The following is a 24,766-nucleotide window of genomic DNA, read 5'->3' on the forward strand; positions in this document are numbered from 1 at the left end:
TAATGCTTCCAGGCCAACTGCATTTCATTCCTTTTTATTTCAGAGTGAGGGAGAGACTCCACAGCACCAGAGTTCCTTAGGTGTCATAGCACTCCCATCTGGTTTCGGGATTCTAACGTGTGGCTGCACTAATATCTTCTGGCCCCTGGAAATAATTTTTTTAAATTAAATTTTATATTAAAGATTTGACATAGTTCAACATTTGATTTCTCTCTATGTTGCTCTCTTTTTGTATAGGAATTAGTATTTGTTAGTGGACATTACTGTATAGGGGGTAGCTCTGAGGCTCTTGAATGTTGTTCAGTCATTCTCTAGGAGGCTACCTGTAGGGATGTATTTGACTCTACAGCTATCTGGGATGAACTCTTTTGCAGCTATCATGTCTTCAGATTGATTCTCATTAAACTTGTTAAAGTCCCACTTGGAGTTGTGGATCTGCTGCCAGCTGGTGAACTTTACCTTGGTTTCCCTGTGAAGGACTTCAATTCACATGCTTTGAGGTCTTTGTTTTGCTCCTCATGAGCATGATGACTTAACCAATGGAGATCCTAGTTACTGTACTCTGGGGCTTTCAGGTGGCACCCAGCATACCTGTCTGGAGCCAAAAAATAGCAGGTCAAGTATGAATTTTAATCCCAAAGGTCTGTTTCCAAGGTCTTTTGGTGCAACTCATACAAACAAGGTACTGTGTACACTAATAGGAAGCTGCTTGTTTGTAGTCACTGAATACTGGGCCTTATGGCTAAAAGGAGAATGGGCTGGATAGTTTCTTTTCATTACTGATTTGACTTTTTTTGAAAAAATAATTCTGTAGATATGTTACTTCTGATGATGTCTAAAGACAATTATCATCTCAACAAAGTTAAGGAAAGTGACAAATAAACTTCAAAAACAAAATAGCAGTGGAAAAAAAAAATGGCCCTGAGGAACAGTGGATTCGTAGTGCAGGCACCGAGCCTCAGTGATAACCCTGGAGGGAAGAATAAAATAAAATAAAATAAAGACAATAACAACAACAACAAAACTTAGAAATAAAATAAGAGTATTGACCTCAGAGTAGGAAACACTTTCTTTAAAAAATGTTTTTTTAGATTTTTATTTATTGGATAAGGACAACCAGAAATCAAGAGGGTAGGGGGTGATAGAGAGGGAGAGAAACAGAGAGACACCTGCAGCACTACTTCACCACTCACAAGCTTTCTCCCAGCAGGTGGGGACCGGGGTCTCGAATCTGCGTCCTTGCGCATTGTAATACATGTGCTCACCCAGGTGCGCCACCACCCGGCCCCTGGGAACACTTTCTTTTTTTTTTTTTTTAATTTTTTTTTTTTTTTAATTTATGTATTCCCTTTTGTTGCCCTTGTTGTTTTATTGTTGTTGTCGTTGTTGGATAGGGCAGAGAGAAATGGAGAGAGGAGGGGAAGACAGAGAGGGAGAGGACAATAGACACCTGCAGACATGCTTCACCGCCTGTGAAGCGACTCCCCTGCAGGTGGGGAGCCGGGGTTCGAACCGGGATCCTTATGCCGGTCCCTGTGCTTTGCGCCACCTGCGCTTAACCCGTTGTGCTACAGCCCGACTCCCCTGGGAACACTTTCTTAAACAGAACACAGAAATATATTTTAAAGTCTTTTAGGTAAAAATGCCAGTATGTCCTGTTACATTAAAATTAATTTTTGTGGTTATTAATAGAATCTGTAATGAAAGAGAAAGTATAGGGCCAGGGACATAGTACAGCAGTAGTACATGGGACTCAAAGGTGTGAAACCCTATGTCCATCCCCAGCACTACCTTTTGTCATAGCTTAGTCTCACTCTGGTCAGTAAATTACAGAATGGGAGAAAATACTGCAGTGCAGATTAGATTAGATTTTTCTTTTCTTCTTTTTAATTATCTAGCAGTATATTTTTTATAGGTTATTCATCTTGTTTATAGGTTATTCATCTTGTACCTCATTTGTTTTTTTGGATGAGCAATATTCCATTTTATAAATTTATCATATTTTATTTATAAGTTGGAGAGTTGCACCAACAGCATTCCAAACATATACTTCATACAATTTTCTTTATATATATTCAATACATTTAATAGTTTTTTTTTTAAAGATAGTAGGGACAATTAAAGTGGGTTACTATCTTTTTGCTTTAAGAATAGAAAAGATATAGGCATGAGAGTTGTTGGGTGTAGTGATTTTTATTAGATGATGAGCTCTAGTTCAACATTTGGAGCCCTGAATTACTGAGTTTTTTCTTTTAATTTTTTTTTAGAATCCTTGATTATTTGTGGAACACTTAAACTTTGTCTTCAGCAGACTATTTCTATCTATTTTCTTTTTGACTCTTTTATTTTTCTGGTAGGTGGTTCCTAATTTGTATAATTTACAAGAAACCTAATTGTACATGTTTCCATCTCACCCTCTCTTTGCTTTTATAATTTCCATTTTCTCATGGTCTTAAAGGCAGATATTTCCATACTAAGTTGCCTTTGATTTATGTTAAGGTTGATGTTTTACAATTGTCAAATTTGCAGCTTAAAAGATAGTTTTGTGGGGAGTCGGGCGGTAGCGCAGCAGGTTAAGTGCACGTGGCGCAAAGTGCAAGGACCTGCATTCAGATCCCGGATCAAACCCCCCCCCCCCCCCCCCGCAGGGGAGTTGCTTCACAAGCGCACAAAAACAGGTCTGCAGGTGTCTGTCTTTCTCTCCCCCTCTCTGTCTTCCCCTCCTCTCTCCATTTCACTCTGTCCTATCCAACAACAATGACATCAACAACAGTAACTACAACAACAATGAAAAACAAGGGCAACAAAAGGGAAAATAAATAAAAGTAATAAAATATAATTTTGTTCAGAACAATGTATTATTTATGTTGTGATTTTAAGGTTTTCATGCAGGAATAAGCAATTACAGGCTTTATGTGTGTGTGCCGTATGGTAGTAAAGGCTCTTTAGAGTCTGCAAAAACTGTAACCTTCTGTTCTCTTTAAGGACTCTTTATGAGGAATCAATCCAACTATACTGGTTGTATTTCCATACATTTTAAAAAAATGTGAAGTAGCTTAACCATTTTTCAGTGACCTCAGTCTATTATGGATTCCTGATCATTTTTATAAACTTAAGATATTCAAGATTTTCAAATATCTGTCCTATATTATGAAAAATCTTACTTTCGGTTTTTTTCTCATGTTTGCAATCAAGACTCAGGCTTGTACAGAACCAGCCAATCAGATGTAATCTCTTGAGTTAGAAGTGGCTACTATGAAAAAGATGATGTTGTATGGAATCTGTACCTGATTATGATAGCAGAGCTGTTTAATAGAGATTGGCTTTCATGGTGGGCAAAAGGTAGAGGGATCTTGACATTAGAATTCTTTCTGGATCTAGATTTTTCCAGATTGTATCATTTTATTTATAGTGAATGTTGTCACCTATAAATCACTTAGATCATAAGATTTAAATCCTACAGAGTTATTCATTCAGGAGGTTATGAATAGTTTGCAGATGTTAGTCTTTCATAGACATATCACTTTTATTGCCTGAAAGGAACCTATATGGAAAGATCTGTTAGCTGAAACAGAAAAGGGATCTTCCTATTTACTTAGTTACTTACATAATTTAACGTGGCACCATTGTCTCTGCATGCAGAACACCAATGCCTAGTGGTCTTCCCCATGCCAGTTTTCACATTTTTTAAAATTTGAGAGCAAGAAGGAGAAAGTGAGGAGAGAGAGAAGAGAAAAGCAGAGGAAGAGGAGAGACCACAGTGTTGCACTACCACTTGTTGAATTCGCAAAGTGTTGTCCATGCTACAGGGACTGGAATGCAAAACCCTGTGTTGGGCAAGTTGTTTACACTACCTTGTGAACTGTCTGTCAACCTACTTCATTTTGACTGTTCCATGAATAATTTTATCATTATTGAATAATACTGAATCTGTTTGCCCTCAAAACTCAAATGATCATATTGTATTCTTTAAAACCTGTATTGGCTTACTGCTTCTCCACTGAGACCCAAATTATAGTCAGTTTGGCATTCATTTTTAATTTTATGAAGAGTGTTTCAAATTAAAACCTCCTATCAGATCACTTCCCCTCCTCTGAGACATTAATGTGGTCCTTATATAATTAAGCCATCCACCATTCAAGCTGATTAACAGCTTCCAGAATAGGAATTTGAGGTTCAAAGCACTATTCCCAATTGCCCCTCTTCAGCCTGAAGGATTATAGAATTATCATCCTTCATTTATGACTCATTTTTATCTGAATGCTGAAAGATAAAATCTTCCACATTTTTTCAATTCCTTTCCTTTTTCCTTATGTGTTTAGCAAGATATATTTTTTTTCCTCAAGACTTGAGGAATTATGTCAAAATTTTCTCCAAGGCTGAAAGATAATCAGACTAGTTACTCAGTTTTTACGTCCTTCAGGTTATCTTTCTTGATCAATCCATTTTGAAAAGAAATTTATTTTCATGTGGTGTTGCCTATACTACCCCCCCCCCCCACATACACACCAGTTTATTGCTGGGGCTCTGTTCATACATGATGAAGCTACTCCTACTGACAGCCATTTCTTCTTTTTTTTTTTTTTCTTTTATCTGATAGGACAGAGTGACATTGAGAGGGGAGGTGGGTGGAGAAGGAGAAAGACATCTGCAGAACTGTTTTCCCAACTCTTGAAGCATCTTCCCTGCAGGTGGGGAACAGGGACTTGAACTGAGATCCTTATGTGTATGGTAATGTGTGCACTCAACTGGGTGCACCACTACCTGGCCCTGGGCCTGTACTTTTAATGGATAAATATTCTTTTACCTATTCTTTGTTAGTCTTTAGAAGACCTGATCAGCTCTAGCTTGTGGAGATGCAGGGGACTGAACCCCAGAGACTGTGGAACAGGCATGAGAATGAAAGTCTTTTCCTGTAACCATTATGCTATCTTCACCACACAAGACCTTATAGTTTACCTTTTTATATAGTTGTTCTGCTATTTATTCATCTACCACATATTTAAATTGCTCGTGTGTATGTATCTATTTTTCCATGGCTAGAAATTTGGTTAATTCATACTAACTTTTTTACTTTCTTTCTCTCTCCTGTTCTCTGGTTTGTTGTATTATTTTAAATTTTGCCATGTCATTTTCATAACATAAATCCCTTCCTTTCTTTCCTCCCTCTCTCCTTCCTCCCTCCCTCCCTCCCTTCCTTCCTTCCTTCCTTCCTTCCTTCCTTCCTTCCTTCCTTCCTTCCTTTCTTCCTTCCTTCCTTCCACCTCCAGGGCTATCACTGGGGCTCGGTGTCTGCACTATAAATTCACTGCTGCTGGTGGCCATTTTTCCAATTTGTTGTTGTTGTTGTTATTGTTGGATAGGATAGAGAGAAATTGAAAGAGCAGGGGAAGATAGGGGGAAAGAAAGACACTTTCAGACCTGCTTCACCACTTGTGAAGCTACTCCCCTGCAGGTGGGGAGCCAGAGATTTGAACTTGCGCCCAATCTTTGTGCTTCACACTATATGCGCTTAACCCAATGCATCACCACCCGGTCCCTGTATTTTTCTTCTTTATTGACCTAATAATGCCTTACAAGACTTTGTTTTAGGTGAACCTTTTCAAATTATGTGTTCCCATACCATCACTAAGATGTTGTTCTCCTTCACCTGAAGTCATTTTGTTTATTTACTTTCCTTATGTAAAGTGATGAAGTTAGTGTCTCCCTTTCTGTTATACTTCCAATTTTGAAATGTGTGTGGAGAACAGTTATTTTAACTTTACCCTCCAGGCCAGTGATGCTATTTGCAGTGGCTGGATATGTGCATGGAAAGTGTGGTGAGGTACCAAGTGATTGTACCATTGCATTAGTTTCTCTCTAAGCTTGGAGCAACACCCAGTCTTTGCAGACTGGAAATTGCAACCTCTGCTGCAACTGTTTCTTACTGTGAATTTGTACCTAACCCAACTAAATTATTTTTTTTCTTTTTCTTTTGTCATTGTTGACTCATTTGCTGTCTCCTGGCTTTTTTCAAAAGTCTGCTTTCTTCTCAATTGACTTGTACTTTTTACTGTCTTATCACTGAGAAAGTGGAAAAGTGGATACTAAACACATGTTTTTAGTTTTCCCTCAAACCAGAAAACTTGAAAGCAACACTTGCTTTCTTTCCAGTGACCTTACTTTGTTTTGAACATTTTAATGCTGCTTCTATAAGATTCATAGTGCTTTTACATGCTACATATAACTTTTATAACCATGTTTGTTATTGGGGGCATGAATTATTTTACAAATTAGGAAGCTGAAACCTAGAGAGGCTAAGTAAGGGATTTACTGAAAGTGACTTGTTTATACAAGTTGCAGAACTGGATTGGAATAAAGATTAGAATTCAGATCTTCTGATTCAAACAGTAGGTTTGCTTTTATTATTGTTTTTAAGTAGGAAAAGGTGTTAATATTACTCTCAAGTTTTTAGTCTTCCCCCATCTCTCCCATCGTCTATCCATGTTTTGTGCTGTGTATTCTTTGCAGCTTAGTTTTCTCATTAAAAAAAACAAAAAAACCCTCCATATTCTCTTTATTATAATGCTTCATTTTCTACATTTTTTTTTTTTAATTTATTTTTTGGAGAATAAAGCAGGTTTTTGTATTTCATTTTTTTTTTCTGGTCAGGCTGAGCATGTATAGGAGTCAATCTATTTTATTTTTTTTTTAGTTTTTATTTATGAAATGGAAATATTGACAAGACCATAGGGTAAGAGGGGTACAATTCCACACAGTTCCCACCACCAGAACTCCATATCCAACCCCTTTCCTTGATAGCTTTCCTATTCTTTTTCTCTCTGGCAGTATGGACCTAGGATGATTATGGGTTGCAGAAGGTGGAAGGTCTGGCTTCTGTAATTGCTTCCCCGCTGAACATGGGTATTGGCAGGTTGATCCATACTCCCAGCCTGTCTCTCTCTGGGGAGATGGGGCTCCAGGACACATTGGTGGGGTCGTCTGCCTAGGAAACTCAGGTTGGCATCTGGAACCTGGTGGCTGAAAAATAGTTCAGATATAAAGCAGAATAAGTTGTTGACTACTCATGAACCTAAAGGCAAGAATATTCAGATGAAGAATTGAGGTCTCCATTTTGGAAAAAGCTAGTAGGTCTATTTTAGGTATATTCCAACGGGCCCATGACACTAGCTTTTGTTGAGCCTGACATCAAATATGCAGATAGACCCAAGTTATTGTCTGGGGAGATGAGGATATTCAGAAATCATTTCCCTTCACTATCACAGAAAAATCAATAAAATATCTAGGAATAAACCTGACCAAAGAAGTGAAAGACTTGTATACTGAAAACTACAAGTCATATTTGTTGCTGTTGTAATTTTTGATGTATGACATTCTCACAAGGGTGAGGTGGTATCTCAGTGTTGTCTTTATTTGCATTTCTCTGACAATCAGTGACCTGGAGCAATTTTTCATGTTTGTTAGCCTGAAAGGAAAATCCATACATAGAGTAATTTTAGTGAACTTATCTTCAGATTCAAGTTTTGTTGAGTTGTACAGTCACGGTAGTACCATTTATAAAGTACAATGGGATGGTATCTGCTACAGTTGTCCAAATTGGCAGTCCTACTAGGCTTAAGTAATTAAAAAAATTGTAAGATATAATTTAGCAGTGTAATTTGAATTTGGGGGTCTTTATTCAGTTTAATCTTTTTTTTAATATTTATTTTATTTATTTATTCCCTTTTTGTTGCCCTTGTTGTTTTATTGTTGTAGTTATTATTGTTGTTGTCATTGTTGGATAGGACAGAGAGGAATGGAAAGAGGAGGGGAAGACAGAGAGGAGGAGAGAAAGACACCTGCAGACCTGCTTCACCACCTGTGAAGCAACTCCCCTGCAGGTGGGGAGCCGGGATTCGAACCGGGATCCTTATGCCGGTCCTTGTGCTTTGTGCCACCTGCGCTTAACCCGCTGCACTACAGCCCGACTCCCCAGTTTAATTTTAAATTGCATTCTTTCTCTCTCTCTCTCTCTCCCTCTCATTCTCTCTTTCTGTCTTTTTTGCCACATCTGGGGCTCCACTACTCCAGTCCTATTTTTTCAGATTCTGAGACAGAGGGAGAAAAGGGAAGATATAACAGTATCAAAGATTCTTTCACTGTTGTGAGAGGCCTACTCAAACCTGGGTTATGTGCATGACAAGAAAGATGGACTATCTAGATGAGTTCTCTTGCAGACTGTATCTTTATTTTTATTGTACAAACCAATTCCATTTGCTCTATTGCTTACTTATTGTAAAGAAGATTTCAGGAATTCTTAGCTTAAAAAAAGATTGTAGTAGAAATTCTTTGAGATATGTTCTTACTGTAGTATATACTTAAAATCATTCCTTCTTCATAAATATAAACACGTTTTTATAGTTTAGTTATGAAATTTAAAAATGATCTGCACATTCTCGTTAAGTAGGCATGTGTGGCTATTCTTTACTTGTCCTTAGATTTTTGTGACTTACCCTTGTTCAAAGAGGAATTTGGATTCATTGTATATACTACCCACTTGTTTAAAATGTCATCAGTTTGATGAGAATTTGGTTTTTGTTTTTTATCTTGAAATTCACTAATATGTATTTCTAATTCTAAAGCTAATCTTTAAGGAAATGTTGATCTCTAATTTTTTAATTAAAAAATTGACAGTAGTTGTATTAGAGTGAAGTATATTGAATTAGGAAACAAGTAAATATTGTGAAATCTTTTCTACTTAAGATAATAGCTTAGATGGGGATAATGCAAATATTTATATATGAAAAAATATGTATAGTAACCAAGTTCTATTTAAATTTGTCTTATTCTCATACAAAGCCCATGAATGAGCAGGACCTGACCTACATCACTGAGCCATTTTTTTTCCTGTGTATTTTTTGAGAGAGGTGACAGACACACAGTGAGAGAAACATCAAAGTTCCACCCTGCTGTCCATGGACTCACCTTAGTGCTGTTCATGCTTTTATTGGATGGTGTAAGAATCAAACCAGGGGATGCAATATAAAGTCTGTGTTTTAATTCTCTAAGCTATCTATTGCAACCTAACTTGGATTTGGACAGAACTTTTTAATATGAAAAATTAAAGTGTAAGAGAAAAAAAAATAGAGGCGTCTGGGGTTAAGTGCACATGGTGCCAAGTGCAAAGACAAGTGCAAGGATCCCAGTTTGAGTCCCCGGCTCCCCACCTGCGGCGGGGGGGGGGGGGGCGGGGGGGGTCACTTCACCAGCGGTGAAGTAGGTCTGTAGATATGTTTCTTTCCCCCTTTCTGTCTTCTCCTTCTCTCTGGATTTCTCTCTGTCCTATCCAACAATAACAAAAGCCATAGCAACAACAATAAGAATAACGATAAAAAATAATAAAAACAAGGGTAACAAAAGGGGAAAAAATAGCCTCCAGGAGGAGTGAATTTGTAGTGCAGGCACTGAGCCCCAGCGATAATCCTGGGGGGGTGGGGGGGGAAAGGAAAGGAAAGAAAAAAATTAGAAAGTTAGAAAATAAGAATTATTTGAGCTTTTCTTAGAATAGTACTTTTTCTTTTGCCACATTTAGTTAGCTGTCTTTTTTGTATTTCCAGTGTAAGTTGCATTTTGCATTCATAGTGGAGTAAATGTGGAATTTGTACAGATTTGTGGGAAATGTTTTTTAAAAATGCCCAAAAGAAATCTATTCCCATTTATCATCTTATTCTTCTGTATCCTCTAGTCCCTGTCTTTACACCTAGGTACATAACAAATGTTTGCACTGTACTGAACTGAAGTTTTTACTGTGGGATTGAAACAGGCCTTTGAGAAAGCTGAGAAAACAATTGACCACACTGCATCTGTAGTGCACGTTATTGTTTAGTCTGAGGATGAACTACTTTGAGTTTTGACTTGTAGATAGATATTTAAAGGTTCTTAGTTAACTGGCTGGTTGCCTTGCATAGCTCCTAGTTCGGTTGTGGTGCTAAAAAGAATGTAGAATGCTGGGACTAAGGAATATTTTAAAATGCTTGTTTTTGCGTGGACGACTCTCTACTTGTCCTTTAATAAAGGAATTTTAAAAATAAAGCAAAAACTTTCCCCTCTCTCCTTACTAAACCTGTAGCATCTGGCAGTAGAAAACAGTATAGTGGGACTTATTGGCACCATGTTGCACAGCATTGAAGAATTCCATATTGTGACAAGACATCAAAATAAATTGCTGTCAACAGACCAAAACACCAAGTACTGTGATTCTGTCTGACGTGTGAAGATTCAGACAGGCTGTCTTGACAAGTTGTGGTGGAGCACCTGCATTTGACAGAAGACAGTGATATAAATCTGATTTGCCTGATATGAAGCACCTAGATATAGTTAATGCTGGTGACAATAAGTCTGCATAAAATTTCCAAGACACGAGTCGGCTTTCATTTTTGCTTCCATTATGTAGTAGTAGTATTTTTGTTCACGTCTGATGCTCATTTGGTTCCTATTTGTGTTCTTAGTTTGACTTTATAATTGTGAATAATAAACTCTAAAAATGTAACAAATGAAAGTTTAAGTCAGACTTTTTGTAATATTTCCGGATGGCAGTAGTATCGCTGTATTTGCTCAAAGCAAAAGCAGTGAAATTTTACTTCATACTAATCATAAAACTAATCATTGTTGAGGCTATATTATTTTTGTAACCTACAGCAAAAATGTTGAAAATGGTGGTTTAAAAATCATGAGTGACTATAAATCTTCTCTCGAGTTGTATTTGGCTCTAACACATCCAGAAGAGTTAGTCATTGAATAGGTGGTTAATTTTTACCTTTCGTTACCAATAAATGATAACTTTTTATATAACCAGCATATATCACAGCTCATTTAAGAGTGTATAAAGCATATCATAGCTCTGGAATGTAATTATAGAACTTCCTGCTACTAGCTTCTCTGTCTCAGTTCTTCGTGTAATCACAGATACTTCACTTTGACAGAGGTAAGCAAGAAAGAAATGTATAGAAATGGATATTTCAATTATATGTTTCTAACTGCTTTGTAGTATTTGAGATATTAGCAATGTATTTTTAGTTGAGAAACAGAATTATTCCAGTGCAAAGGCTTCCCCCAGAGAGTTTAGATTATACAATTTCTAGTTTAAGACAATCTTAAAAAAATAGAAATGAGGCAGTCATGTTAATTATTTTCTCTTCATTTTTCTGTACAATCTTTGCTTGTAATGCTCATAGTAACATCATTGTCTGGCTGTAGAAATCTATTCTTTTTTCAGTTATCTTTAATGTGCATTTATTTATTTATATCTCATTTGAAGATTAAATTCAAATGATAACCAATTGTTGCTGTGTATTGCTGAGAAACAGAGGAAGAATTAAAAAAATTAACCAAAGTTAAGAAATGCTGTAAAGTGCCCTGTCCACTACATAGTATTTAAAGGTATAAGTTCCTATTTTAAGAAATTACTATTCATTCTTGACTCTATTGTTATTTTATCCCTTAAAGGCTGCTAATGAGAAATAGAGCCTCATTATGATTTTAAGGATGAGAGAGGAAGGCTTTTAATTAATGATATGTAAATGGTCTTGAATTGATTATGTTAGAATATCAAGAGAGATGGGTAGAAGCTGTGGTGTAATATATTTTAATTAAGAATTAATTAAAAATGATGGCAATTTCATAAAGCCTCACAGAAAATAGTGGAATTTACTTTCTGTCAGGAGTAAATTAGCCTGTGATTAAATAAAGGGCCTGCATTAATAGTGGAGTTATTTTTAAACTATGCTATGAAGAATTATGTAATTTTTCCTAAATAAGTAAAATTAAAATTTAATATTTAATGGTGGATTGTTAACAGGGGCAAAGAACTAACATACTAGCAAACCTGATATATTTTTCCTTTCCTAGGAAACTTTTGGCTAAATATTCTTTTTCTTTAGCACATAAAGTGCGCAACTTTAAGAATGGATTTTTGCCTGCTATTGCCTGATTAGTGGTTGGATAGTAGCTTTGGTAGGGTTTTTATTCTGACTCTATTGTACAGAAGATCTATAAAAATTCCTTATTGATAAAGAAAAGTACTTTTAAAGGAGGTACTGGATTTGCTCTAAAAAGTTTAAAACAATTACATAGATGCAGTATTTTTCAATAAATAATACTTTCATTAATGAAGAAAATACACCTTTTCAACCTTGAAGCTTCATATTTCCTTGAACATACTTTAAATTCATATCTAACAGGCATTTAAAAAACATTTACCCCAGAAAATTAAAAAAGTATTTAAGAAAAAGAAATCTGTGCTTGAGCTTAACTTAGATTTATGTATGTATACATACATAAATATACACATTATAAAAAGTTAATTTGTAAGTGAGATTAGCCAGAAAGAGAAGGATGAATATGGGATGATCTTACTCATGGGTGGAAGTTGAGAAATGAGAACAGAAAGGTGAAACACAAAGTAGAACTTGGACTGAGTCTAGTATATTGCACCAAAGTAAATGACCAAGGGTGGTGAGGGAGGGGGGGCAGTGTGGCAGGGGAAGGTTTTTAGGTCCTGATGCACAATGGTGGAGTAGAACCTAAGCTGGGAGTGAGAGTAATTTGCAGAAAACAGAAATTTTACGCTTGTACCAAAACTGTGTTTACTGTAAGCCATTAATCCCTCAACAATAATAATGACAATAACAACAAATAAAAAGTCAACATGATCCTCTTTATTTTTGTTCCCCTGTACATGGCACAGAGAAATACATTTTGTATATTTTTGTATGCTATGCTATTAATTGCTTTCATAATTTTAAGTAGTAAAGGTAGTTTTAAAAAGATTGAACCAAACATATATGTGTTTTTAATGACATCTTATTTCTTTGGGAGTTATTTGATATGCCAGCTGGCTTCTTTCTCAGTCTCTGTCCCTTTCTCTTTCTTTCTCAGGTTTTTACGCTTGCACAGTTTCACTGGTATCAGTGAATTTTTTAATTTTCCAGATAGAGGGTGAGAGATAGAGAGAAGAGACATCACAGCACCACTCCACTGCATGTGAGACTCCTCCTTGCATGGTATTCCCATGTGGTGGCTGGTGGGCTTGAGTCACATGGTAACGTGGCTGCCCTACCAGGTGAGCTATTTCCCATACCTCCTAAGAAAGTTTATGAGGCTAAATATTAATGATGCCTTTGTGAAACTTATGTAATATCTACTTTTGATCAGTCTACTCCCCATTTGAAAAAAAAAAGAAGTAAAAAGGACACTATTTATTTTGGAGTCTAGAAAGTAGAAAAGATTGGGTAAGGAAATATGTATCAAGGAAAGGAAATATGTATCAAGGGGGTTAAGTTGTAGATTTTAACTAGTTAATGATAGTCTAAAGAGCATTTTTATAAGCTTGATTCCAATATTTGGCCTCTGTATACTGTCACCATTGTTTTTCTTTATATTTTCTATGATTTTCTTTGTGATTCATTTTTATCTTTGTCAATAAATGATGAGATATCACAAAATCACTTTGAAATAAAAGCAGTAAAGATCTGATTGGATTTTTGGGAAGACCTACTTAACTACTAGCATGAAAAATAGAACATTAGTTGTGATTCTATTTCTCAATCTTGGAATATGTGCTAGATACAATTGTAGTTAGACATCTTGAACAGAGGCTTGATCAAGGTTTCTTCTGTTTTTCTCTTGTATATTGTTTTGGTTTTATATTTCAGAGGAAAGTATTTTTTTAATTTTACAAGAATGAAATACTATGATTCATTTGCTGTACTAGTGTGAGATACTTAGGTTTCTTATTGCTTACTGACTGGCTCAAAGTTAAAGAAACTTTTAAATATCTAAGGTATATTTTAAGACTAGTGAATTAATCCTTTACAAGGAAATTCATAAGAAAATTAATGTATGAATTTACTGGTATGGAATTTAAAGTAGAATTTGTATTAAATTTGACTAACTAAAAAAATGACTACATATAAGGGAAGGGGAGTTTAGGAGAGGTGGTGGTGATGGTTATGGTGGTATTACATCCCCAAGAACTACTGGCCTCAGCATTCCTTTCTGTTGCTTCAGCTGTAGTAATGGAACAATGATAGCTACTATTTGTTGGAAACTTACTGTCAACCAGGTCTTGTGACAGTGCTTTACATGTATTAGAGAAAAAAATGTAATGCGGCTTTTAAAAATACCTTTAGCCTGTGTGAGAGTCCAGAGCAACTCCTGTCACCACCTCCCCCACCTTTTTTTTTTGCTACCTAGTGAATTGCACCTGCATGATTCCTCTGCTCCTGATAGATTATTCTCTTCTTTTTCCCCTTCTATCCTTCCTCCCCCTCCTACTCTTTCTCCTTTTTTTGGACAGATAGAGGTATAGAGAACATAGTACTGCTCTAGCATGCATGATGCTTCCCATGCTTCACATGCCAGAGTGGAAGGAGTTTACTAGGTAGACTGTCACCTGACCCCATCCATGTACTCTTTCATTGGTTTTTGGGATCTTTTGTTGGCTTTCAGAGGATTTACTTTGAGTATTAGTAATCTGACAAGATAAATACCATGTTACTTAGTAAGATATACTTATGCCCATGTTTTCACTAGGTAATACTTTTGCTTTTGACTTCGTACTGCCTGTTTAAAATATTTTACAGCAATTAGTGGTTTATGTTGAAATACTTTAATATATTATTATTTTGTCTATAGTTTATTAGTAATTAAAACCATCATATTGAGAATAAGGCCAAAGCTAAGGTTGTTAATTGTTGTGTGTTTATATTTATTAAAATAATGATTTGTCATACAGAACCCTTTAAAAGTGAAAGTATGAAAAATACAGCTTTTCTGCTGTCTGATACCATTTTTTAAAATGTTCTAATTTTGTAATAAAATTTTATTGGTTGGTCATTTAAATACATGGTTGGAAATATATTTGATGATTCAACTGGAAAAATAAGATTGGTCAGTTTTTAAAACTACTTTTGACCATTCAGTTAGCTTATCAAGTTACATTAGACTAAATGTAGCAGATTTGGATTATAAATTGACAATTATTTTTAACAGGAGACTATTGACCAAAAGGTTCACTCACAGATTAAACTTTTGTACTGGATTTAGAATGTTCAATTTACTAGGACCATTGATTACTAAGCTGTCTGACAGGTTTGTTTGCCTTTATTTTTATTAAAAGTATCTCAAAAACTTCTGGTTTGCTGAAAATCAGTAATGTGAAGTCACCTTCTTTGTTCAGGGATAAACAGAACACATGCTTTCTGCAGTTCCCTTGGTCAATGAGAAAACATCTTATAACAAAACCACACAGAAAGAATGTAGCTGTAGGTGATCTCCAGAGAGTTTCTTTTTTGATTGGAGCTGCAGATTTGGTATTGAAAGAAGAGACAGACAGATTATTTGAAAAATTCCCACTTGGCTAAATGTTTATATTGGTGCCTGATAGAATATCTTTTCATGTAGAGAGTAAACTTTATCAGTTTTAAAAGTTAAAAACTATTCTTTGTATCATTTGAAAATATGTTTCTACTTTAGAGTTTTTGTGTAATTCTTTATAAGCCAAAGTCATATACTAGAAATTCCATTTATTTATATGCTCTTATCTTGTCACTCCTTTGCTAGGATTTTACTCTAGCAATACTTTCTTTTTAGTTCCTAAAGTCTGTTGATGGTTTCTTAGAGAGTCTTAAGATGATGAGTAAATTTCAACATTTCCTTTATAAATCAAGGAGTTGCTTAAACTTTTGCATATATTTATGTTTTGGTTCAGTTTAGCTAAAATGGTCACATAACATAAATATATCCCTAATAATGAAGTTGGATTTGACATTTTCTGCTTATTGACTTTTTTGATGCTCAGTTTTTGGTCCCTTTTCTTTAAATTCAAAAAAATCAAAAAAGCAGAGACATTTTAGCATTTTCCTGGAAAAAAAAAGAATAATGAAATAATTGTTTTAGAAAATTCTAATTGAAGAGTTAAGTGCCTATGGTCTTTTGAAGATTGGGTTAGTCCTAGCACTGCTTTGTGGCAGTGGAGACCCAGATGCCTGGCCAAGCATCCCTTACCGACATCTGGAACCAGTTGCAATACATCACTGTCAAAACTGCTTTCTATACGTATCTGCATTTACACATTAGTTACCCACGCAGCACTCATCAAAAAAAGCTGAACAATCTTGACATGGTGTCCCTTGTGGAACTGCAAAGGTGAACCGAAGTTGGGAGGCAGTGTCTCGCGTCACTGTCTGCTGAGCTCTTACAACAGGAAACCTGATTAAAAGTGAAAGGAAAAATTTATCAGTTGCCTCAGCTCTGTAGACTTGAGTGTAATTTTTTATTTACAAAAGAAATTTTTTTTTTTTGGAGTTGCATACACATACATGTTGGGTGGGAGTACCAAAGTTACTTAATTTGATACTAATGTGGAAACTATTTCTATTTTTCAGTGGGTAAAGAATTGGTTTGTATGTTTCCTAGGTTTGTTTTTAATCTACATGATTTTTTACAATGTTATTGTAAAGAAAATTTAAATGTTAAAATAAAACCATAAAGTATAAATAAAATCTTAATAATGTTTGTCACTTATTTTATGTAAGAATCATTTAGAATTTGAAAAAATTCACCTTTGCTATTATATCATTGATGGTAATGATTGTTCTTGTTAATTTTCAAAATGTCAAATAGAAAAGGGAAAGTAAGGTATTGTGTGTTCTTAAAAAAGAATTTTGTAAAAAAATTGTCTCTTTACATAAGGAATTATTCTGGAGTCTTTGCTGTCACATCATCCTTAATACTATCACTACCTAAAAGTAGTGATGAAAATGACTGACATTTACTAGACTCTTTTTTTTATGTCCTAGATAAATTCTGTCTACTTTATATAGATTATCTCATTCAAACTTAATAAATCAGGTACTGTTTCCCTTATTGGATAAAAGTGGAAATGTGCTTAAAAAAGCTGAATGATTTATTTAAATTTACATGGTAAGTAGTAAATCAAGGATTAAATCCCAGAGAAATCTGATTTCAGAGCTTAGACTATTTGGCATTTTAAAATTTTATAGTTTGTATGTTTTATTATGAAAATTTCTAAACATGCAATCCCGTCAAAACCCAAAATATCCCACAAAAGCAGGGTATGGTGACCTGTCAATTTAGCCATTGTCCAGATTTAACTGCCATCTTTATTTAGAGATGTCTTTCATCTTTTCCTCCAGCTCCTTATCTACTAGAATATTAGAAGTATTTCAGATACCATTTCCCTTCCTCCCTCCTTCTTTTCCTTTCCCCTTTACCTTGCTTTTGTACTGTCTTTTTTACTTTTATGATTTATTTATTATGAGAGATGAGGGTGTGAGAGTAAGCATGAGATGGCTGGTCATTTCTGGCATAAGGTGGTACCAGAGATTGAACCTATAGCACCTGGCATTCAGGCTTGCAAATTTGGTTTCATAGGCAGTGACACCATATCATGTCATTCCTAAATACTTTAATTTTTTTAGATTTATTTATTTATTTTTTGCCTCCAGTGTTATTGCTGGGGCTCAGTCCCTGCACCATGGGTCCACTGCTCCTGGAGGCTTTTTTTTTTCCCTTTTGTTGCCCTTGTTGTTTTATCATTGTTGTGGTTATTATTAACATTGTCATTGATGTCATTGTTGTTGGATAGGACAGAGAAAAATTGAGAGAGGAGAGGAGGAAAGATAGAGACCTGCAGACCTGTTTCACTGCTTGTGAAGCGACCCCCCTGCAGGTGGGGAACTGGGGCTCAAACCGGGATCCTTGAGCTGGTCTTTGCGCTTTGTGCCATGTGTGCTTAACCGCTGTGCTACCGCCCAACCCCCAGATTTATTTTTTATGACTGACACACACATACGCATGCACACGCACACCCGGTATTCTACCTACTAAGCCACCTCCCCAAATGCTTGACCTTACATTAAAAACATGTTTTATTCCTTTTCTAGTCCATTATACCTCACTATATTAATTATACCTTCTTGTTATAATCTAAAGTCTTTTCATAATCCCTGATTGTTGAACAAACTCCTTTTAAAAGTATCGATATCCAAGTAGTCTTTTATTAAAAAAAATCTTTTTATTGGGGTGGATTAATGGTTTACAGTTAATACAGTTGTTTTAACACACACACACACACACACACACACACACACACACACACACACACTTTTTTTTTTTTTTAAACTATAGCTCGGCTCAGTTCTGGTTTATGGTAGTGCAGGGGATTGAACCTGGGATTCTGGATCCTCGGGCATGAGAGTCACCTTACATAATCATCACACTGTCAATCTCTGACCCACAGTTGCTGACACATATGTAAAATTTCCTAATTAACTACAAAATATTCTCACCTCCAGTTTAGCTCCTCCTCCAGTGTCAAGGACCTGAAAATGCCCCCCCCAAGTTTGTGCAATACATTCCTAGTAGTGTTTTAAATTTTTTAAATAATTTTTTATTTTACTCATTGCCATGGCTTTATTGAGACTTTATGCCTGCATGATTCCACACTTTCTGGCTTAATTCAAATTATTATTTTTTATTTTTATTTTTTTTTAGATAAAGGGTAAAATAGAGGAAGCACCATAGCACTGCTTCACCTCTTGGAAAGCTTTCCCCTTGTGTGGTGTGATAGTAGGGGACTTGCATTGGGGACCTAGAGCTTGGCAAGTGTATCCTCTACAGGGTGAGCTGTATGCCAGCTGCTGAGCCTGTTCTTTTTCACAGATTCTTTGGGTCTATATCCAAACATGCCCATTCACTGTTTTTGATTGTTTAATGCTGTAGAATGTCTCACATCCTGAAATTTGGTGATTGTTTTCTCATGGTATTATTTCCTTTATTCATCTATTCTATAAATATCTTCTAGGCCTGAGATTGGATCTAAAGATTTGATTAAATTTAATTATTTATTTTTACTTTCAATTTTTATTTGTTATTGGATAGAATCAGAGAGAAATTGAGAGAGAAGGGGGAGATAGAGAGGAAGAGAGACAGAGAAATGCCTGCAGACTTGACTCACCGCCTGTGAAGCGACTCCCCTGCAGGTGGGGATCTGGGGACTTGAACCGGGATCCTAACTGGTCCTTGCGCTTTGCGCCACTTGCACTTAACCTGCTGCACTACCGCCTGACTCCCTCATTATTTATTTTTAAATTATTTATTTATTATTGGATAGTGCAGGGAGAAATTGAGAGGGAAGGGGGAGATACAGGAGAGAGACAGAGAGACACCTGCTTTAACACTTGTAAAGCTTTCTCACTGCAGGTGGGATATCAGGGGCTTGAACCCGGGTCCTTGCACACTGTACTGTGTGCTCTCAACCAGGTGTGCCACTGCCTGACCCCAATTAAATTTATTTTGTAGTGTGTTAGCCATGAAGTGTAATTGTCTTAGTTTTTATAATACTGAGTTTGATAAGTATATTTTGGTATTGCCAGTCCTATCCTTGTAAAGTTCTTTGTTCATCTAATGTTACTTAAAATTATTTATTTTTATTGGATAGAGACAGCCAGAAATTGAGAGAGAAGGGGGAGCTAAAAAGGAAGAGAGACAGAGAGACACCTGCAATACTGCTTCACCACTTGTAAAGCTTTCCCCCTGCAGGTGGGGACCTGGAGCTTGAACCTGGTTAAGTAAACATGCATTGTTACATGTTTGCTTAACCAAATGTGCCACCACATGGATATATATATGCTATTTCCTCATGGTTTACAAGATTGTAAATTTATAGGAGTATATTTCTTTTTTTTTAAATTTTTTATTTAAGAAAGGATTAACGAACAAAACCATAAGGTAGGAGGGGTACAACTCCACACAATTCCCACCACCCAATCTCCTTAACCCACCCCCTCCCATGATAGCTTTCCCATTCTCTAGCCCTCTGGGAGCATGGACCCAGGGTCATTGAGGGTTGCAGAAGGTAGAAGGTCTGGCTTCTGTAACTGCTTCCCTGCTGAACATGGGCGTTGACTGGTCGGTCCATACTCCCAGTCTGCCTCTCTCTTTCCCTAGTAAGGTGTGTCTCTGGGGAAGCTGAGCTCCAGGACATATTGGTGGGGTCTTCAATCCAGGGAAGCCTGGCCAGCATCCTGGTGGCATCTGGAACCAGGTGTGTATTTCTATACTGCACCCACCACTAAAGTTCTGTAGTACAGATCCCTCAACCTCTACACAACCACTATTGTTCTCACAAAGTCACCTCCCCCAACTATTTTGTTCTGAAGGACACAATAACATTTTATATAATTCCAGAGAAGTATTCCCTTGAATTATTCACTTCTCTGTCAACAGGCATTTAGGTTGCCTCTACTCCTTGATAATTTTGAGTCATGCAGCTATGACTATAGAGGTGCATATGACCCTTTGAATTCATGTTCTCATTTCCTTTGGATATATACCTAGGGAGTTTACCTAATGGTTTATATTATCCATGGATAATCAGTACTTCAGTAATAGAGCTTTTTTTTAATACTCATTTATTGAAAGAGGTATGGATACACACACACACAGACACACACACACAGACACACACACACACACACACACACACGCGCGCGCGCGCACACACACACATATGAGAGAGAGAGATAGCTATCCAGCCCCAGGCCAGAGTAGTGCTCTGCTCTGACTTATGGTGGTACTGGGGATTGAACTGGGACCTCAGAGCCTCAAGCATAAAAGTCTTTTGTATAACTATTATGCAGTCTTCCCAGGTCCAGTTACTGAGTTTACGAGCTCAAAATGGTAACTTACAGTTATGTTGTTTCTTCTTTTATTAGTCAGAATTCATATGAAGAGTTTTATTTAATTCACTAGAGCTGTTTGGCTTTACTGGACAGGCAGTAAAAACTGTTTCTTTTCCTTTATTTATCAATTTCCTGAGTAATGAGATAGTGCCTTAGTATCTTCCATTGGTATTTCCTTCCTCCCTCCCTCCCTCCCTCCCTCCCTCCCTCCCTCCTTTCCTTCCTTCCTAGAATGTGAAAGAGACCCACAGCACCAACATATTCTTAATGTGATGGGTTCTGGGCTAAACCTGGGTTGTACATATGGCACGGTAGGACATTAGCCATGTGAGTGATTTCACCAACCCTTCTTTCTTTAATGTTTTATTTTAATGTGAGAGTTAGAGAAAGAAATGTAGATAGATATATCAGAACACTGCTGAACTGTGGCTTATGGTGGAGCTAGAGATTGAACATGGATCTTCAGCGCGTCAGACAAGAGAGTTCTTTTGCATAACCATTATGCTGCCCCCCCAACCCCCCTCCTTTAATAAAGTTATTACAGTATTTTGACTTTTTGTATGCATTGTGTGTTTTAATCAGTTTCAAGCACTATACCTTTTATTGCTGAAATTGTCTCAGATTTGTCCATTGGGATGCTCTTCTAGCAGATTCCCATGTTTTGTTTTTTCATGATCTATTATTAAATTTTATAGCTTCTTACTTTCTGGCACAAATGGCAGATTAATTTTGTGCATTCCCTGCATAAGTGCTGGAATCTGCCATTTATCCACAAAGCCATGGTTCTTTTTATTTAGGGATGGATGTTAAACAAGGATCAGAAAGATCACTTACTGTTAATAGGCTGTTTGAAAAAGAGAGAGAAACAAATGAGATAACATTGCTTATTCCAACCTAAATGCAAGTTTACTTTGGTATTTAAAAAATTTTTAATTCTTTAGTCTTACATTGTATCTCTTTCTCTCTTAAAAACAAACAGGAGTCGGGAGTTGGGTGATAGCGCAGCAGGTTAAGCACATATGGAGCAAAGCTCAAGGACAGGTGAAAGGACCCCGGTTCAAGCCCCTGGCTTCCCACCAGAAGGAGAAGCTTCACAAGCAGTGAAGTAGGCCTGTAGGTGTCTGTCTTTCTCTCTTCCTTTCTGTCTTCGCCTGCTCTCACCATTTCTCTCTGTCCTATCCAACAACAACGACATCAATAACAGCATCAATAATAACTACAACAATAAAACAAGGGCAACAAAAGGGAATAAATAAATATTAAAAAAGAAACAAACGTATTTATTATTGAGGTATATCTACTTTAGCTTTTGCTCTATTTGTGAACCATTTCCTGGGCCATATTACTTACAAATAAAAAGAAATACCTTATTTTTGCAGCATATATTCTTGTTTGCTCTCCTCCTCGACCTCTCCCCACTCCTCTTTTTGCATCCAGGGTTATTGCTGGGGCTTCGTGCCTGCACGATGAATCAATGCTCCTGGAGGGCCCCCCCCCCATTTTGTTTCCCTTGTTCCTCTTGTTCTATTTATTGTTACTGTTGCCATCGATGTGGTTGTTGGACAGGACAGAGAAAAATGGAGAGAGGAGGGGAGATGTAGAGGGGGAGAGAAAGACAGACACCTGCAGACCCGCCTCACTGCTTGTGAAGTGACCCCCCTCCATTTGTGGAGCCAGGGGCTTGAACCTGGAGCCTTAAGGTGGTCCTTGTCCTTCACACCATGTGTACCCAACCTGCTGCGCTACCACCTGACCCCCATTTGCTCTGCTTCTGATGATAAAATTCAGTAAGAATTAAATACCTGCACTACTATTAGTTTCGTATGTTCCAGGATCTGTTTAATCTTAATCCCTTTATGATAGATAGTACTGCTGCCATTGTGACGCTGTTATCAGGCTACTTTGCTTAAGGAAGCTTTCTTTTGATCTTTGTCTTTAGTTGCGATTGTGTGACTATGTATGATTAGAAGGAGAAATAATAGGGGGAAAATGAGTATTGAGGACCAAGAGGTTACTCACCTGGTAGGTCACACACTTTACCAGGCATAGATATCCAGATTTGAGCCACTGGTCACAGGAGAAAAGCAGTGGAATAATGCTGTGGTGTCTCTCCTTTTTCTCTCTCTTTCCCTCTGTATCTCCTACCTACTTTCAAAAAGAACAGAATGGCTGCTGGTGGAGGTGGAGCCATGCAGGCATGGAATGCTAAGCAATAGACTTAGTGGCTAAATAAATAAATAATAAGAAAGGAAAAGGAATTCATATTTATTGCAGCACATTACTGCAGTGTACTGAAAATGTTTCAGTAATGAATTCAAGTTTTCCTGAGTCCTCGTATTATCACCACATTTGTCTCTGTAGGCTTGTCTGTTTTTAATATTTCAAATCAAAGAAACATGAGTTGTGGTCTTTTGGAATTGGTGTAGTATGTTTTCAGGGTATTTTTTTCATATCACAGTACATATCAACATCACATTTCATTTTATTGAAGATTATTTTTACATTTTGGATAGTTGATTTATCCACTTATCAGCTGATGGATATGTATGTTATTTTACTCTTGTTTACTGTAAATAATGTTGCTGTTGACCTTCACACAAATTTTTGTGTGAATATTTTTTCTTTTTTCTTGTGTATATACATTGAAATGGAATTGCTAGTTCACTTAATAACTGTGTATTTCATTTTTGAAGAACTGTCAGAGTATTTCAAAATGATTGTACTGTCTTCTTTTCCTTTATAACTATGCAAGGGTGCCATTTTCATGTTAACTTTTAAAAGTATCATTATTTGGGTAATATACTGCTTTCTTTTTCTTAATTAGAGATTATTCTAGGTGCTAAAACCAATAGTGAGTATGGTTGAAAGTCTGCTCTTCTCTGACCATACAATTTAGTACACAGAGAGAGAAAATAAATAAGTCAACAAAGAGAATAATTTCAGACCAAGATAAACATTATAAAGTATTAACTGTGGTAGAAGGAGACTTAGAAAAAAGTAGTCTAGGAACATTTATATGAGAGAAGAAAACATGAATTGAAGCTCAAGAATGTAGCTGGAGAAGGGAACCAGCTGCGAAACTCTGTGTCTACCTTTCAAGTGCTTTTTGAGATGGCATTGCTAATGCAGTAGTAGCTAAAAGTTACAATTGGCCAATTGATTTTACTTTGCTTTTCAATTAAATTTATTTTTCTCACTGACTTAACAGTAGTTATGTATTTTTAAGATTCTAATCTGGTAAAACACAGACAAACATTACCAAAAAACAGTGAACAGAAAAGGCAATAGAGAAAGCTCTTAACCATGCAAACAAAATTGCCCAACCTTATCATTTATCGTTTTTCTTTATTTGCTATCTGACTTACATAGTTTTAGGCATCTCCAAATATTAACACATTGGATTTTTAAAAAGTTGTTTGATATTAGAGTAGTATTATCCCCATTTGATGCATAAAGAAGTGGAGGCACAGAGATTGTTATATGCCTATAGGCATAACATGAATGCAGAGACAAGTGAATGGCAAAAACTTGGCAATTGCACCAGAGCTCATACTCTCAGCGATTATGACCTACTGGCTTTCAAGAACTAAAGTAAAATTGTACTAAAAAATTGTAGCAAACTGCCATTTTTCATCTGTCAGATTGGCAGAGATTAAAAAAATTATGGTAATAATGTGATGGAGAAAAGCACCCAAACAAGCACTCTCATAAATTGCAGTTGGAGTTGTTAGTTGGCATGCCCTTCTTTGGATGGCAGATAGAAATACCTATCAAAACATACATAACCCTTTGACTCAGTAATTGCAATTCTCTTAAAATTTTTTTTGTCTGTTTATTTATAAGAAGGAAACACTGACAAAGCATAGGATAAGAGGGATACAACTCCACACAGTTCCCACCACCAGAACTCCATATCCCATCCCCTGCCTCGATAGCTTTCCTATTCTTTAACCCTCTGGGAATATGGACCCAGGGTCATTGTGGGATGCAGAAGGTTGAAAGTCTGGCTTCTGTAATTGCTT

At 36.4% G+C, this 24,766-nt stretch overlaps 1 protein-coding gene and 1 non-coding gene across 7 annotated transcripts in view; one reads left to right on the plus strand and one right to left on the minus strand.

Moving 5' to 3' along the window:
- The window catches only part of PBX3 (PBX homeobox 3), a 230,957-nt gene that overhangs the window by 56,338 nt on the left and 149,853 nt on the right, over nt 1-24,766 (plus strand). The window lies entirely within an intron of this gene.
- LOC132541104 (small nucleolar RNA SNORA70) lies at nt 642-777 on the minus strand. The gene has a single exon (XR_009552279.1). It is a non-coding gene; the product is annotated as a small nucleolar RNA SNORA70 (small nucleolar RNA).

This window comes from Erinaceus europaeus, chromosome 10 (assembly GCF_950295315.1).
Source record: "Erinaceus europaeus chromosome 10, mEriEur2.1, whole genome shotgun sequence".
Lineage (NCBI taxonomy): Eukaryota > Metazoa > Chordata > Mammalia > Eulipotyphla > Erinaceidae > Erinaceus > Erinaceus europaeus.